General features: G+C 47.3%; 1 protein-coding gene across 2 annotated transcripts in view; it reads right to left on the bottom strand.

Annotated features, from left to right (window-relative positions):
* The window catches only part of TMPRSS5 (transmembrane serine protease 5), a 245206-nt gene that overhangs the window by 182562 nt on the left and 50509 nt on the right, over window positions 1-12135 (bottom strand). Inside the window, exon 1 of one of the 2 annotated variants that reach the window (XM_075909413.1) lies at window positions 1187-1715. The exons of the other annotated variant lie outside the window; for it this stretch is intronic. The gene's annotated coding sequence lies outside the window, so the exon portion shown is untranslated. Of the gene's footprint in view, window positions 1-1186; window positions 1716-12135 lie in introns of those variants that run through there. 2 annotated transcript variants of the gene reach the window in all.

The raw sequence follows: 12135 nt of genomic DNA, 5'->3' as shown, positions 1-12135 counted from the left end.
ATGCAGACCTAAACTCTGAACAGGCCCATTTCTCAGCTTTTTAGTCAGTTGCTGCAGGGCTGGGGAACTTCAGGCCCAGATGTGGCCCCCAGTTTGCCTGGATCTAGTCCCAAGGCTCAGTCCCCTCCCCCCCAGCATTGGGGAGCCCATGCTGGTACTCCAGCCCTGCACCCCCCCCCCCTTCCCCCAAGGGGCTGGAGCACACAAACTACTAGTATGAGCCCCCTAGCTTCTGGTGTGTGATGGGAATATGGGGAGTCTCCTTCCTTCTCAGCCAGGGGCAGCTTTTTTGTTTGGGGTTTTTTTTTTTGCTTCTCATTTGTGTGTGGCCCCCCGACTGATTTGTCTGTGGGTCAGCAGCCCCGACCCCAAAAAAGTTCCCTACTTCTGGCCTACAAAATGCTTCCCATAGCACCTCACACCCCCACAGTGAGGAAAACAAAAGGACACATGTAATTAAGCAGCACACAATAGGAAGGAATTCTTTGCACTCCAGTTCCTAATCAAACTCCCTTATTGGAGGACCTTTGCATTTGCAAGTAGTTCAGGCACAAAAGTTTCAACAGTTTCCCAGTAAGGATATGCAGACCATTTTCACCTCCATCAACCACCCTGAAAACAGAGGTGTTTCACTAGAGATTAAATTAGCATTCAAGCCTCATTAATTATGGCACTACAGAAAAACCCAACACCATCAGCATATGTTTTGAGTCTGACAATGGAAAGCTAATTTGATCTGTTCTATCAATGCACAACTAGAGAACAGAAAGGTCTGATGTTCTGGAACTTTAGCGATATTGCAGCAAGCATTTAATAGCTATATTAACTCAAAACCCCAAATGGGCTAGGAACATTTATAGTGCTGCATTATTACTACAAGGTGGATTTTTACCAGCTGTCTTGCTGAGCAATAATTTAGCCCTAATGTATATTTTGAACTGTCATGGTTTTAAGCAAATTATGTTGCCTAGAATAATTACTGGCTTAACCACAGTGAAGACCCAGGTAACTCATCGCTGTAAGAGACTCAGTAGAGCACCCTCTGATGAAGATTTTGCAAAAGCACAGACAGTGAAGTCTGTAAAGTGTTCATAAAAACCAGGGCTTCTGGCACCAGTGAGATATCTGGACACTCCGAGCAGGGGAGCAGATACCCAAAGTCAGATTGTTCATTCCAGAGACTTACCTTAAGCACCACATCACCAGAGACACCTGCTGCTGGAAAGCACTTCCTGGCTGCACGGGGGATTAGTTCTTGGCAGGCCTGTGCTTCACCTCACTCGGATCCTAGCTCCATTCCTTCTCTGGGACGTCTGGCACTTCCTCTGGGTGACTCAGCCCTCCAGACAGGTCACAGGATGGCCCTCCCCTTCCACAGGTACCACAGTCCCACTGTAGCAGCTTTCCTCAGGCCACCCCAGACAGACAGATTCCCAAGACAGCCCCAGGCCACTTTGCCAACAGCCAATAGGGGAACCCAGGCCTGTTCACTACTCCAGTTTCCAGTCTAGGGATCTTACATACAGCCATGGTCTGCTTGCTTCCAGGCCTGGTGCTAATCCCCTGGACCCCTTTCCTACTTCACTGTAGCTTCAGCCTGCTCACCAGCTTTCCCAGCCAGAACTCCATCCCTTCCTGGAAGCAACCACAGACTGCACAACACAGCTGCTCCCAACCTGCCTGCCTCCTTTCTCTTTCCTTTCCCTACCCCCCAAAAAAATTGCTAGATAACCTTCCCTACCAACCTGGGCTGCTGCTAACTTCCTGACTTTATATCAGGCCTTTTCAGCTCAGCTCCCCCATCAATCAGTCTTGCCAACCCTGGCTCTCCCCCAGCTGCAGCCTCTCAGCTTCGTTAACCTAATTTAACCTACTCTGCCCTGGCCTGTTGGGCGGATGCCTTATCACAGCTGTAACAATGAGACAAAGTGCTTTTGCTTTCACAGACTGGTCTGTGCTCACTGCTGACTTGATGGCGACTAGGGGTTACTGGACTATCTGGTTTTGAAGCTTTGTGTTCGGGAAACAAATGGAGAAAGAGAAAATAGAAATGTCTGGTATTTTCTAAATAAGATGGAATGTAGATTGTGATGTCATGTCAAGCGTGTCTGGTATTTTTGTTGAAACCATCTGGCAACCCTAATTTGGTGACTTCTCTGGTCAGAGAGGAAGGATCCCTCAACAAGCAGCCTGGGCAGATAGGTTTAGCTTGTGCTAAAAAGCAATGAAAGGTCAACGGGGTGCTGTTTGTCAGATTGTGTGAAAATCCGGTTGTAACCCAACTAAATCAATGACTTCCTGCTGCTACAGCGGATTCCATAAGCCACCAAAAACTCCTGCGCACATGGAAGTCAGCTGCTGTTTGATTCTGCTGAGGTTCAGAGCATGAACTGCTGTAATATGTCAGTACAAGCAAAACATACCATCACTAGCTTTTGATCCTGGCCCTGCAGGGATAGGGTTGCCAGCTGTCCGGTTTTCTACTGGACAGTCTGGTATTTGCACCGTCTGTCAGTAGAAATATTCAGAAAATACCGGACATGTGCAGAAGCTGGGGGGGGGAGTGACTCCCAGCCCCGCCCCCTCCCTCTCCCCCCCCCCCCCCCCCGCTTCTGCTCGCAACTAGAGGGAGTGCCTGCCGGGGGCGTGGCCCAAAGGACTCCGGCTGTGGCCAGTGGCTGCACCCCCCCCCCGCTAGGTCTGCTTCCTGCCACCCTTCCTCTGGGTCCCACTCTCCTCCCATCCAGCCCTGTGGCCCCCAACCCCTCCAGCTCTGCTTCCCGGCCCCCGCCTTCCTCCCAGCCAGCCCCATGGCCCCCAGAACCCCCCGCCATCTCTGCTTCCCGCCCCCCTCCTTCCGTCCCCCCCTTCCTTCTGTCTAGCCACACGCACCCCCCCCCCCCACCAGCTCTGCTTCCCGCCCTGCCCACCTCCTGGCCAGCCCCACCCCCCTCCCGGCCGGTTCTTGCCCCCCTCTCCCTCCGCCCACGATCAAGTGTGTCCAGTTTTTTGGCAGGGTCTACCAGGCAACCCTAATTAGCCCCTCAGTTAGGGTTGCTAGATGGTTTCAACAAAAATACCGGACACACTTGACATGACATCACAATCTACATTACATCTTATTTAGAAAATACTGGACATTTCTATTTTCTCCATTTGTTTCCTGAACAGAAAGCTCCAATACTGGACTGTCCAGTTCAAAACCAGACACCTGGCAACCTGAAACCTGATCCTGGAGAAGTAAGAACTAATGCACAAGGCATATGCTAATATTTCATTGAAACTTTGCCTTAATAAAAAGCCCCTCCCTCCGCACACAATTTCAACTCAAATTTTGGAGCAGCTCTGCTGCACAAACAGCAAGGCCTGAGTGTGCGGCCTCTCAGATCTCATGGCCCTTTTGTCGCTGGAAGAGAAAGACTTACTAGTGCCAGGTCTCCCTTTATCCAAGTCCATCCTAAGCAGGCTTGCCTTCCGGGAGCTGAATCTGCTGTTCCATGTCATTGTATATTGGGGGAGTAACGCCCCCTTCCCAAACAGTTTGTCAGGCTGGGGACTCGTTTGCCAAAGAAGCTATAAGGGCGACTCTTGCTACCCCTGATTCAAAACATAATGCACTGAGAAAACCCAATGTGTTCAAGGTGTGGATGGATTTTCCTGTCTCCTTGATCTGAGAGATGCTGTGTGCAGCTCTCTGAAACTCCTGGCCTTTTTTGCCAGCATTGGCCCACTGCACTGCATAATATCTCCTCCTGAAAGTGCTTTTTCTATTGTTCTTTATCTTGCCAGCTCCTGTCAGGTGTTTTGGAAGAAATCAATTTGCTGTAAAATTATCCCTGGTTTGTTCTCTGTTGCCCATGCAGTTCCATGGCGGGGTTCTCAGCCCCGGCTTAATAAACCGCAGTCTCGTTGTCTGCTTGTGGTCAGGTTTACTTTTCTACCCACTCCAGGGCTTGTGGGTGGCACTGGAGATAAATCCAGTTGTTGCAATGCCTGGAGGCAGCCTGTATCCTCTCCCTTGCTCCCATCCCATGTGTGATGAGCTAAGCAGGCTGCACCCTTCCAGATAGGGTGAGATCAGCCCAGGACCGTGTGGATCCCTGCATGTGTCACCATACCTGGCATTCAGGCATGATCATGATATGTATTTTATCCTCTTTCATTTACAAACTCTTGTTGAAACTGTGCAGCCTACCTGGCTTTGCCTTGCAGAAAATCCAAGCCAATGTTTCTCAAACAGCTGTGGCAATGTTTGTTTCTGTTTGCATGTGTTCTGGTACCTGGCCCCAGCCAGAGGTCTCTGGGGCTTTCAGTGGATAGACCTTTGTAGAACTGAAGGCAGCTATGAGTAATGGATGAATGATGATAAGTGTAACAATAGCCATTGTGTAGTGCTTTTTCATGTTCAAACCCTTTACAGATAGTATCTAATTCATTATTCTTCAAAAAGCCCTGGGCATTAAGATAGGCGTCTTAGCATTGTTATCCTCATGTTACAGAATGGGAAACCATGTCAGCCAAATTAAAGCCAGCATTATCCAAAGAGCTACCGATTCAGGTGGTTTCAAATTTGTGATAATGGGGAGCCTGCTACTCAATAGTGCTGAGTATCTTCACCTCCCATTTTGTTATTATTTGTCATCTCCGAGCAATGTTTGGCATAAGTGACTTGATCAAGGCCACCAGATGAATCAGTGCCAGAGCTGGGGATAATGCTCAGGAATGCTTGTTCCCTGTTCTGCACGGGGCCATGTGCAACAGCAGTGACATTCCATCAAAAGACCTTGCCTGGTAGCTCAGCTTGTAGCATGGTGCTCAGTCATGGAGTCTGCATTCTTTACACTACCACCTCCTCTTGGCTGTTACAGATTCTGCATGCCCTGCTAGGTGGAGCCCTCTGCTTATTGATATCGTGTAACCCAACCTTCTTAGCCGTTGAGCGGATGGAACCATGGCCCTTCCCTTCAGATTGCTGGAAAAAGCCATTAAGCTCCTACAAGTAACCAGGGAGTTGAAACAATAGGGGTATCCCAACATAAGCACTTGGTGAGGCTTGGGTAGAACCTGGAACATGTGACTGAAAGGATTTCCCTAAGGAAACGCAGAGGCTAGCACCAATGTTCCCTCTGATCCTTTCCATCCATGTACGGATTTTTCCCATCCCATGTGCGGAATAAATTGTTTTATTATAGCGGAGCCATGTGCAAATGTGCACCACCAGTAGGAACAAAAAGCTTCACTGTTCAGTCAGCAGGCTGGCATTTGAATCTCTCCTGAGTAGCAGCACAAAGGCATGGCTTACAGGGACCACTGACTAGGATATTGGAACCGTTTGTCAGTGTGTCGGAGAGAGAAACAGCAGAAAGGCCAGAGACATTTAGAGAGAAAACAGTGAGGAAGTACCAGACCGTGCCCTGGAAGCACTGGAAATGTGCCCAGGAGAAAAAACTCCCCAGGAGAAAAAACTAAGAGACAGAGGCTACGTCTACATTGGAAAGATTTTGCGCAAATACTTTTAACGCAAGAGTTTTTGCGTTAAAGTATTTGCGCAAGAGAGTGTCTACACTGGCATGTGTTTTTGCGCAAGAGATGTGCTTTTGTGCAAAAGCATCCGTGTCAGTGTAGATGCTCTCTTGCGCAAGAAAGCTCTGCTGGCCATTTTAGCCATCGGGCTTTCTTGCACAAGAAATTCATGTTGCCTGTCTACACTGGCCTCTTGCGTAAGAACAGTTGTGCAAGAGGGCTTATTCCTGAGCGGAAGCATCATAGTTCTTGTGCAAGAAGCACTGATTTCACATATTAGAACGTCAGTGTTCTTGCGCAAGAACTCCCTGCCAGCGTAGACAGGCAGCATGCTTTTGCGCAAAATCATGCCAATGTAGACACAGCCAGAGTGTTTTTGGGCAGGGTGCTGACTTAAAGAGGCTTGCAGCTATGAGCAAAGAAACTATCTCCTGTTGTTTGACTGTGTTCAGGAAAACACGACTTTCCATAGTCTTTGTAAATAAATAGAGTTGCATCAAAATTCTGGACTCCATCAATTTCACCTCCTCTAGCTAGGACTCTGCCGGGAGCTGGAACATCCGGCTGCAGACTCCGCCCAGGCCGGCCAAGGGCTTGGGGGACCCGGCGCCACATGGGCACTCCAGGAGCACAGAACACCCCGGCAACCACGCTGAGGCCCGGTAGTTTCTTCCTGCAGCCCGGTACCGGGCCGTGGCCCATAGTTTGGGAAATGCTGCCCTAGGCCGCACCAGAACTCACCTCACAGCCTGTTACTGCCAACAGGAGGTGTTTTTTGTGTGAGTGTTGGATGCCAATGTAAATGGCCCTCTGTTGGTAGCCCTAAAACCAGCTGCTTTGGTTCCTCTGGGTCTTGGTTCCTCTTGAAAGATCATCTTCTTTTAGCACCTTCTGACATGGTGCATTGCTGCATTCTCACCATCAGGGCTTTCCATTTGGTTTGTTAAGCTAAGTGGGTCTGAGAATGCACTGCCCTGGAGCATCCTGGCTCTGTGGTCAACATGATCTCATCTGCATTTGCAGCCAAATTCCTGCAAAGAGCACAGAGAAACTGGGGAAGCCAGTTGAACAGGGATCTTCCTGCTATTTTCTGCAAAAAAAACTTGTTCTGCTTGGCCTCCTCTTATTCCCCTGGCTGCCTCTCCATCAGCTGTGACCTGATTATTCTCAGCTTCATTTAGTCACCTAGAAATAAATGGAACAAAACAGGCATGGCCCAAGTACAAACACCACACCGAAATAATGCTAAGGGTGAGAATGGCATTGCTCTGACCAATGAGTGTCCTTCCTAAGGATCAGGTGTGTGTGAGTGTGACTGAGGAAATTGTTTCAGCAGCTCAGCAGCCTCTCAGTTTGCTCAGCAGTTCCAGTGGCCACAGTGGACTGCAGCTGCTTTAAACTCTGAAGGGAACTAGCTTGAGGAGAGGCAATGAAAGAGCTGTGCATTAGAGTGAGGGTCTTTAAAGTGCTACATAGTCCTGCATTTTGCTTTGGTATTTTCAAAAGCATCCAAGTGACTTAGAAGCCTCAGTCCAATGGTCAAAAGTGATTTAGCTGCTTAGGAGAATTTTTCAGTCCTCAAATACCAGTTGGAGTAAAATGTGTCGGTTTTGGGTCAAAGTTTCCACTTTTCAAAAGCACAAACTTTCTGCCAACCCCCGCCCCCCCCCCCAAAAAAAGTTTTTAATCAATGATTTCTCTTGGTTTTCACTGGGGAAAAAAGGATAATTTCAGCCAAAAGGGAAATCTTCCACTAAAAACCCTTCTTTTCCTTCAACCCCCTTTACTCCCCACAAACCTTTTCATTCCCCCCATCCACAAGGTAGATCAAGCTTTGTAGGTGGCTTAGTTCTCAGCTTTGTAGGTGGCTTAGTTCAGCCAGAAGAATAGGGCACTGCCAGGCAAAAAAACGAATGCTTCCTAACAGGCCAGAAACCTCAAGTGGTGTCAATGGTGCAACACTGATTTATGCCATCTCAGAGTCTGGCCCAATGATTCTACATTCCCCTTATCAGTACAGATGATAATTGGCACTTCTCACCCCCAAGCCCATGAAATACATGGATCCAATCAATCTATAAGTCCCTATATACGTTTTCTCTTCAGGGTTGGTCCATGAATATCACGTATGAGAATCTCTTCAATTCACTGCCCAAGATCTGATACTTCCCTTAATCTGATAGTTGCAAAAGTTTCATCAGCCATTGATGGCTGTCTGTGTTTTATGAAGCTGAGAGGTGGAACCCATTACATAGCAAGAATTGAAGCAGTGTAGAGTTTTAGCTCCTTGGTCCTCTCCAGTCAAATATTCAATCGATTTTTGATTGATCTGTGTGGCTGCTGCTCGTGTCTCGTGTGGTTGTGCTCTGAATTTATGCAGTTTTGTTCTATGTTTGTTAGGTGGTGTCTGTCTCCTAACTAACTAATGACATGTAGGGCAGGTAAATGTTGTCCAAGTCAATAAATTACATGAGAATGTCTATTCAGTCACTTTTGTTTATTAAAGACTCGTTAAAGCAGGCAGAGGATACAAGTCTTCTGCCCATTAAAGAATTGTTAAAGCAGGTGAAGGATGCAGGTCAGACTGGACCTATGTTGGACAGATCAGATGGTAAGTAATAGAGATACACTACACCCATGCAAGATGCGTAGTTATTATTAGCCCTTGTTTTAAGGAATCCACCCAGTGCCACATAGAAACTCGGTGGCAGAGCCTCCTTTTACAACAAAGACAACATTTCGGTCTTTTCTCTGAAATGGAAGTAAGAGGCTCGTAGGGGGTCTGGTAATTACACCATTTGTGCCCCAATATATGCAGAGCATTCAAGTTCACTGACATTATGCACATTACCTAATGACTAATTTGCCTTCTTCCCGAGTTTATCCACCCTGAAACGAGATGTAGCTAAACAGAGAAGGGAAGCATCTTCTGTGATGAATTCTAATGTGCTATTGTATTTAGGTTTAATAGTGGCTTCACAACTTCCAGCCAACCAGCACTGCAATAATCACCAATGAATCAGAGCTGGGCACATGCTCAACACCTCCCCCAAAAATAAAACACCCTCTTTCCCCAGAATCTGGTCACATATTTCTGCCCTGATCTACACTAGAGCTTTATTTCAGAATAACTTCCTTAGGTCAAATGAATAAGCGGAGCACTGCCAAACCCATTCTTTCAACATAACGGGATGCTTATTTTGAAATCTGTACTCTTGCTTTCCTTGGAGAATAACCCTACTTTCGAAATAGTGATTTTGAAATAGCGGTAATGTGGATGCTCTGGTGCTGTTATTTCAAAATAACTTCGTCCCCCGAATCATTCAATGTAATTACTCCCCAGTGCTTCTATGTCGAGGTAGCACGTCCACATTAATGGAGCCTGTCTAGGACTAATTTCAAGGCTACCCCATAGTGAAGACATGCGATTTCGATTTTGTTATTTTGGGAGTGATTACATTGATTTTAGTTATTTCGAAATAGTTTCCCAGTGTAGACATGTCCATGTTTGCATTCCCTGATTTGTCTACTAGTGGGAGCTGGTGAGAATGTTGTTTGGGAGGCAGTGCCTGGGTGGGGTGACGGCATGTAGTTGGGCAAGGGGGGTGTTGAAGTTGGACTTGGAGATGGTCTGCTGGAATAGAAAGAGGGGCTCCTGGCTTCAATGGTGCTGGACTTCTGAGAGGTGGTGAAGGTGCTTCCCTCAGCTCTTCCCCATGCCTGCACAGCACTCTCTTCTGGGACAACCCCACTTCTGAACACTGTGCCTCCTGTAAGCTGCTGAGGTTCCTCCAGTCCCATTGGCCCCAGGGAGAGTTCTGTTCTATTCTAATGCCACACTTATCTTGTTACTATCTGAGCAACTTCCGGCCAGACGTTAAGCAGGTGTTTATTGTATCATCCATTCCCCAGGAAGAGGGAGAAGTGGATGCCATGGAGTGTTTTGTTTTGGAATTGTGTGTGAGCACATGCGCCGCTGTACGGCTACGTTAGAAAAGTCAGACCAACAAAACGCATCCTGCTCTTGAAGGGGAAGGATTGAGGTTCGTGATGGTTCTCAGTTTCGGGGAGAGTTCTTCCCACAGTCTGGCTCTCCACAATGCTCTCTCCCCAGAACAGGTGAACTTCCCCTTTGTTGGGATAGTACCATTATGCCAGAGAGGCGTGTGATGGGGTCTTTTGTATTCTGTATGGGAAGATGTTTCTGAATAAGATATAACTGGATTATGTTTTAGGGAGAGACACTTCATGGGAGAGATCATTGGAACGACTGTAATCTAGTGAATCTGATTATCCCATTTGTATGCATGTATCATTTTTGTAGATCAAGCTAGGAGTATTGAACTGAGTGTCTGTAATTGCATAGTCACTACTTTGGATCACTCCCACTGATTATACTTCAGGGCTGTGATGGACCATTAGCAAGAGACAATTGAGCTGAGTGTCCCTAAGGACCTGCAAGTCAGCCCATGAATTAGGGAGCATGGGGCCTTGCAAAGTCATGTGATCATGTCATGTAATACTGGAATCCATAGTAAACTCTGTACTTTTCCATGAGAAAATGGGAGGGGATCAGACTGAAATAGAGATTCCTGCCTCATGCAAATCCTATTTAAGGGCTGGGAGTGAGGTAATCCTGGCCATGAGTTTTCCCTGGCTGCCCCATCCACGATGACCTCTGGAAACAACTAAACACTCCCCTGGGGGAAGAACTGGGCCCAGGCTGGAAGAATATCTGGTCTTCTAAGAAGATTATTAGAACAACTTTTCAGATGAAATATTTAACACATATAGTTTCTTTAGTTTATTACGCTTAGTTTGTGTGTTCTGTTTTGTTTAGTAACTGACTTTGTTCTAGGTGCTATCTCTTATGAATATTTAAATGCTACCTTTTATATTTAATAAAATCATTGTTATTTATTAAGAAGCCCAGTGTAAATAATTGTTACCTGAGAGGAGGCAAGGGCTCTGTGCATATCTCTCTTTACATTGAGAAAGAGGGTGAATATTTATGAGCTTATTCTGGATGGAATACTATACGGTGTAGGACAGAGTTATCTGGGCTTCAGCTTCTGGAGAGGCTGGGTATCTGAGTGCTGGTGACAGGTATCTTTCTGTGCTGTTTTTAGTTAAAGTCTGCAAGTTTGGGGGCATGGGCAGGACCCTGTGTCAGTGCTGCAGCAGGCTAGTGTGTCTGGCTCAGTAAGACAAGGCAATAGGGGCCCAAATTGGCAGGGGAAATAGGTTCAGTGGGGTCTCAGGACATGAGGTGCCAGTACCAAAGGAGGTCCTGACCTTCCACAGAGTGAAGCTGTCAGCTATGATCTTCATCTTGACTGACCACTTAGAATGGTCTTTTTCCTGAGGATGCTCAGGCATCTTATAGGCCCAGAGATGAAGCAATGGGAGGGAAGGATCATCAAACAAGCTGCTCCTCTTCCCCCCTCCCCTCCCACATGCACACCTGGTCCTTATGGCAATGACAGTGAGATTTCAGTGCTATTTTGTTTGCTCAGTCGGAAAGTGAGGCCCAGTGGGTGCCCATCTTGACCCTCTTTCTGTGCTGTTCTAACTTGGGATGTTAAATGTAGTTTAATCAACCAGTTGATGGAATTTCCATTGACTAGTGAATAAGCAGGGGAGCTGCAGCGAGGTTAGCGCCCGGTCCCGGGAGCTAACCCTGCTTTGGCTCTGCCTTTTAAATGTATTAAAAGCCAGCAGGCCCTCAACACATTTAAAAAGCAGAGGCGCAGCCTCTGAGACTGGACACAAGTCGAGAATCAGCTGATTCCCAGCTCACGCCTGGTCCCCACTATCCCTCAGCCCCCCACGGAGATGATGCTGGGAGGAACCGGCTTTTAAGCCGCTCCCTCAGAACTGGCTCATGCTCCCCACCCCTTGCTGCCTCTGATAGAGGCAACAAGTGGCGGGGGTGGGGGAAGAGGGAGGGGAAAGCAACTAGTCGAGGGACTAGTCAACTGTTCAATAAGCTTTTGCTTATCGCATAGTTGACTAGTCGCTTTCATCCCTAGTTCTAACCAGTGACTTTGCTAACAGAGAAGCTCACAGAGGGACTACTAAGGTCATCTTGGAGAATGCTCAGGGAGGCAAATTAAGATTTAATAGACAGGAGTATGCACCCCAGGAGCTGTATTACAAAAGTTACATTCATCCAGGTGAGGAAGTGCTCTCCTGTGTGCACTGTGCCTAAACAAAATTGACCAACAATATCTGTGCAGCATTGGGTACCAGCAGTAAAATGCTGATGAATAGTCGATAGACTAACAGTTAGTCAGACAAACTGTTCAGTGAGTAATGGCAAGCCACAAATGGATTGAAGAAAAGTGGGTTGTGCTTGGGGACAAATCTTATAAAAGAAGTGACATTCACTCAGTACTTATGGGTCTGCGCTTTGCGGGGTAGGTACGTCCCATTGGTCCTTCAGGGCAGTATGGCATCTCAGCCAGCATCACTGAGGCAGATCTGGGCTTCAGGGCAAGCAGGTGTAGTAGCCAAAGTCTGAATAGTGGCTCTTGTTCTCAAGGCAACATGGCCCAGTGGCCAGCATCTATGTAATGCTTTTCCGCAGCCTGATTCACCTCCCCGCCTGCC

The sequence above is a fragment of the Pelodiscus sinensis genome, chromosome 26 (assembly GCF_049634645.1).
Source record: "Pelodiscus sinensis isolate JC-2024 chromosome 26, ASM4963464v1, whole genome shotgun sequence".
NCBI classification, from domain to species: Eukaryota; Metazoa; Chordata; order Testudines; family Trionychidae; genus Pelodiscus; species Pelodiscus sinensis.
This window is presented reverse-complemented; position numbering and strand designations above follow the sequence as displayed.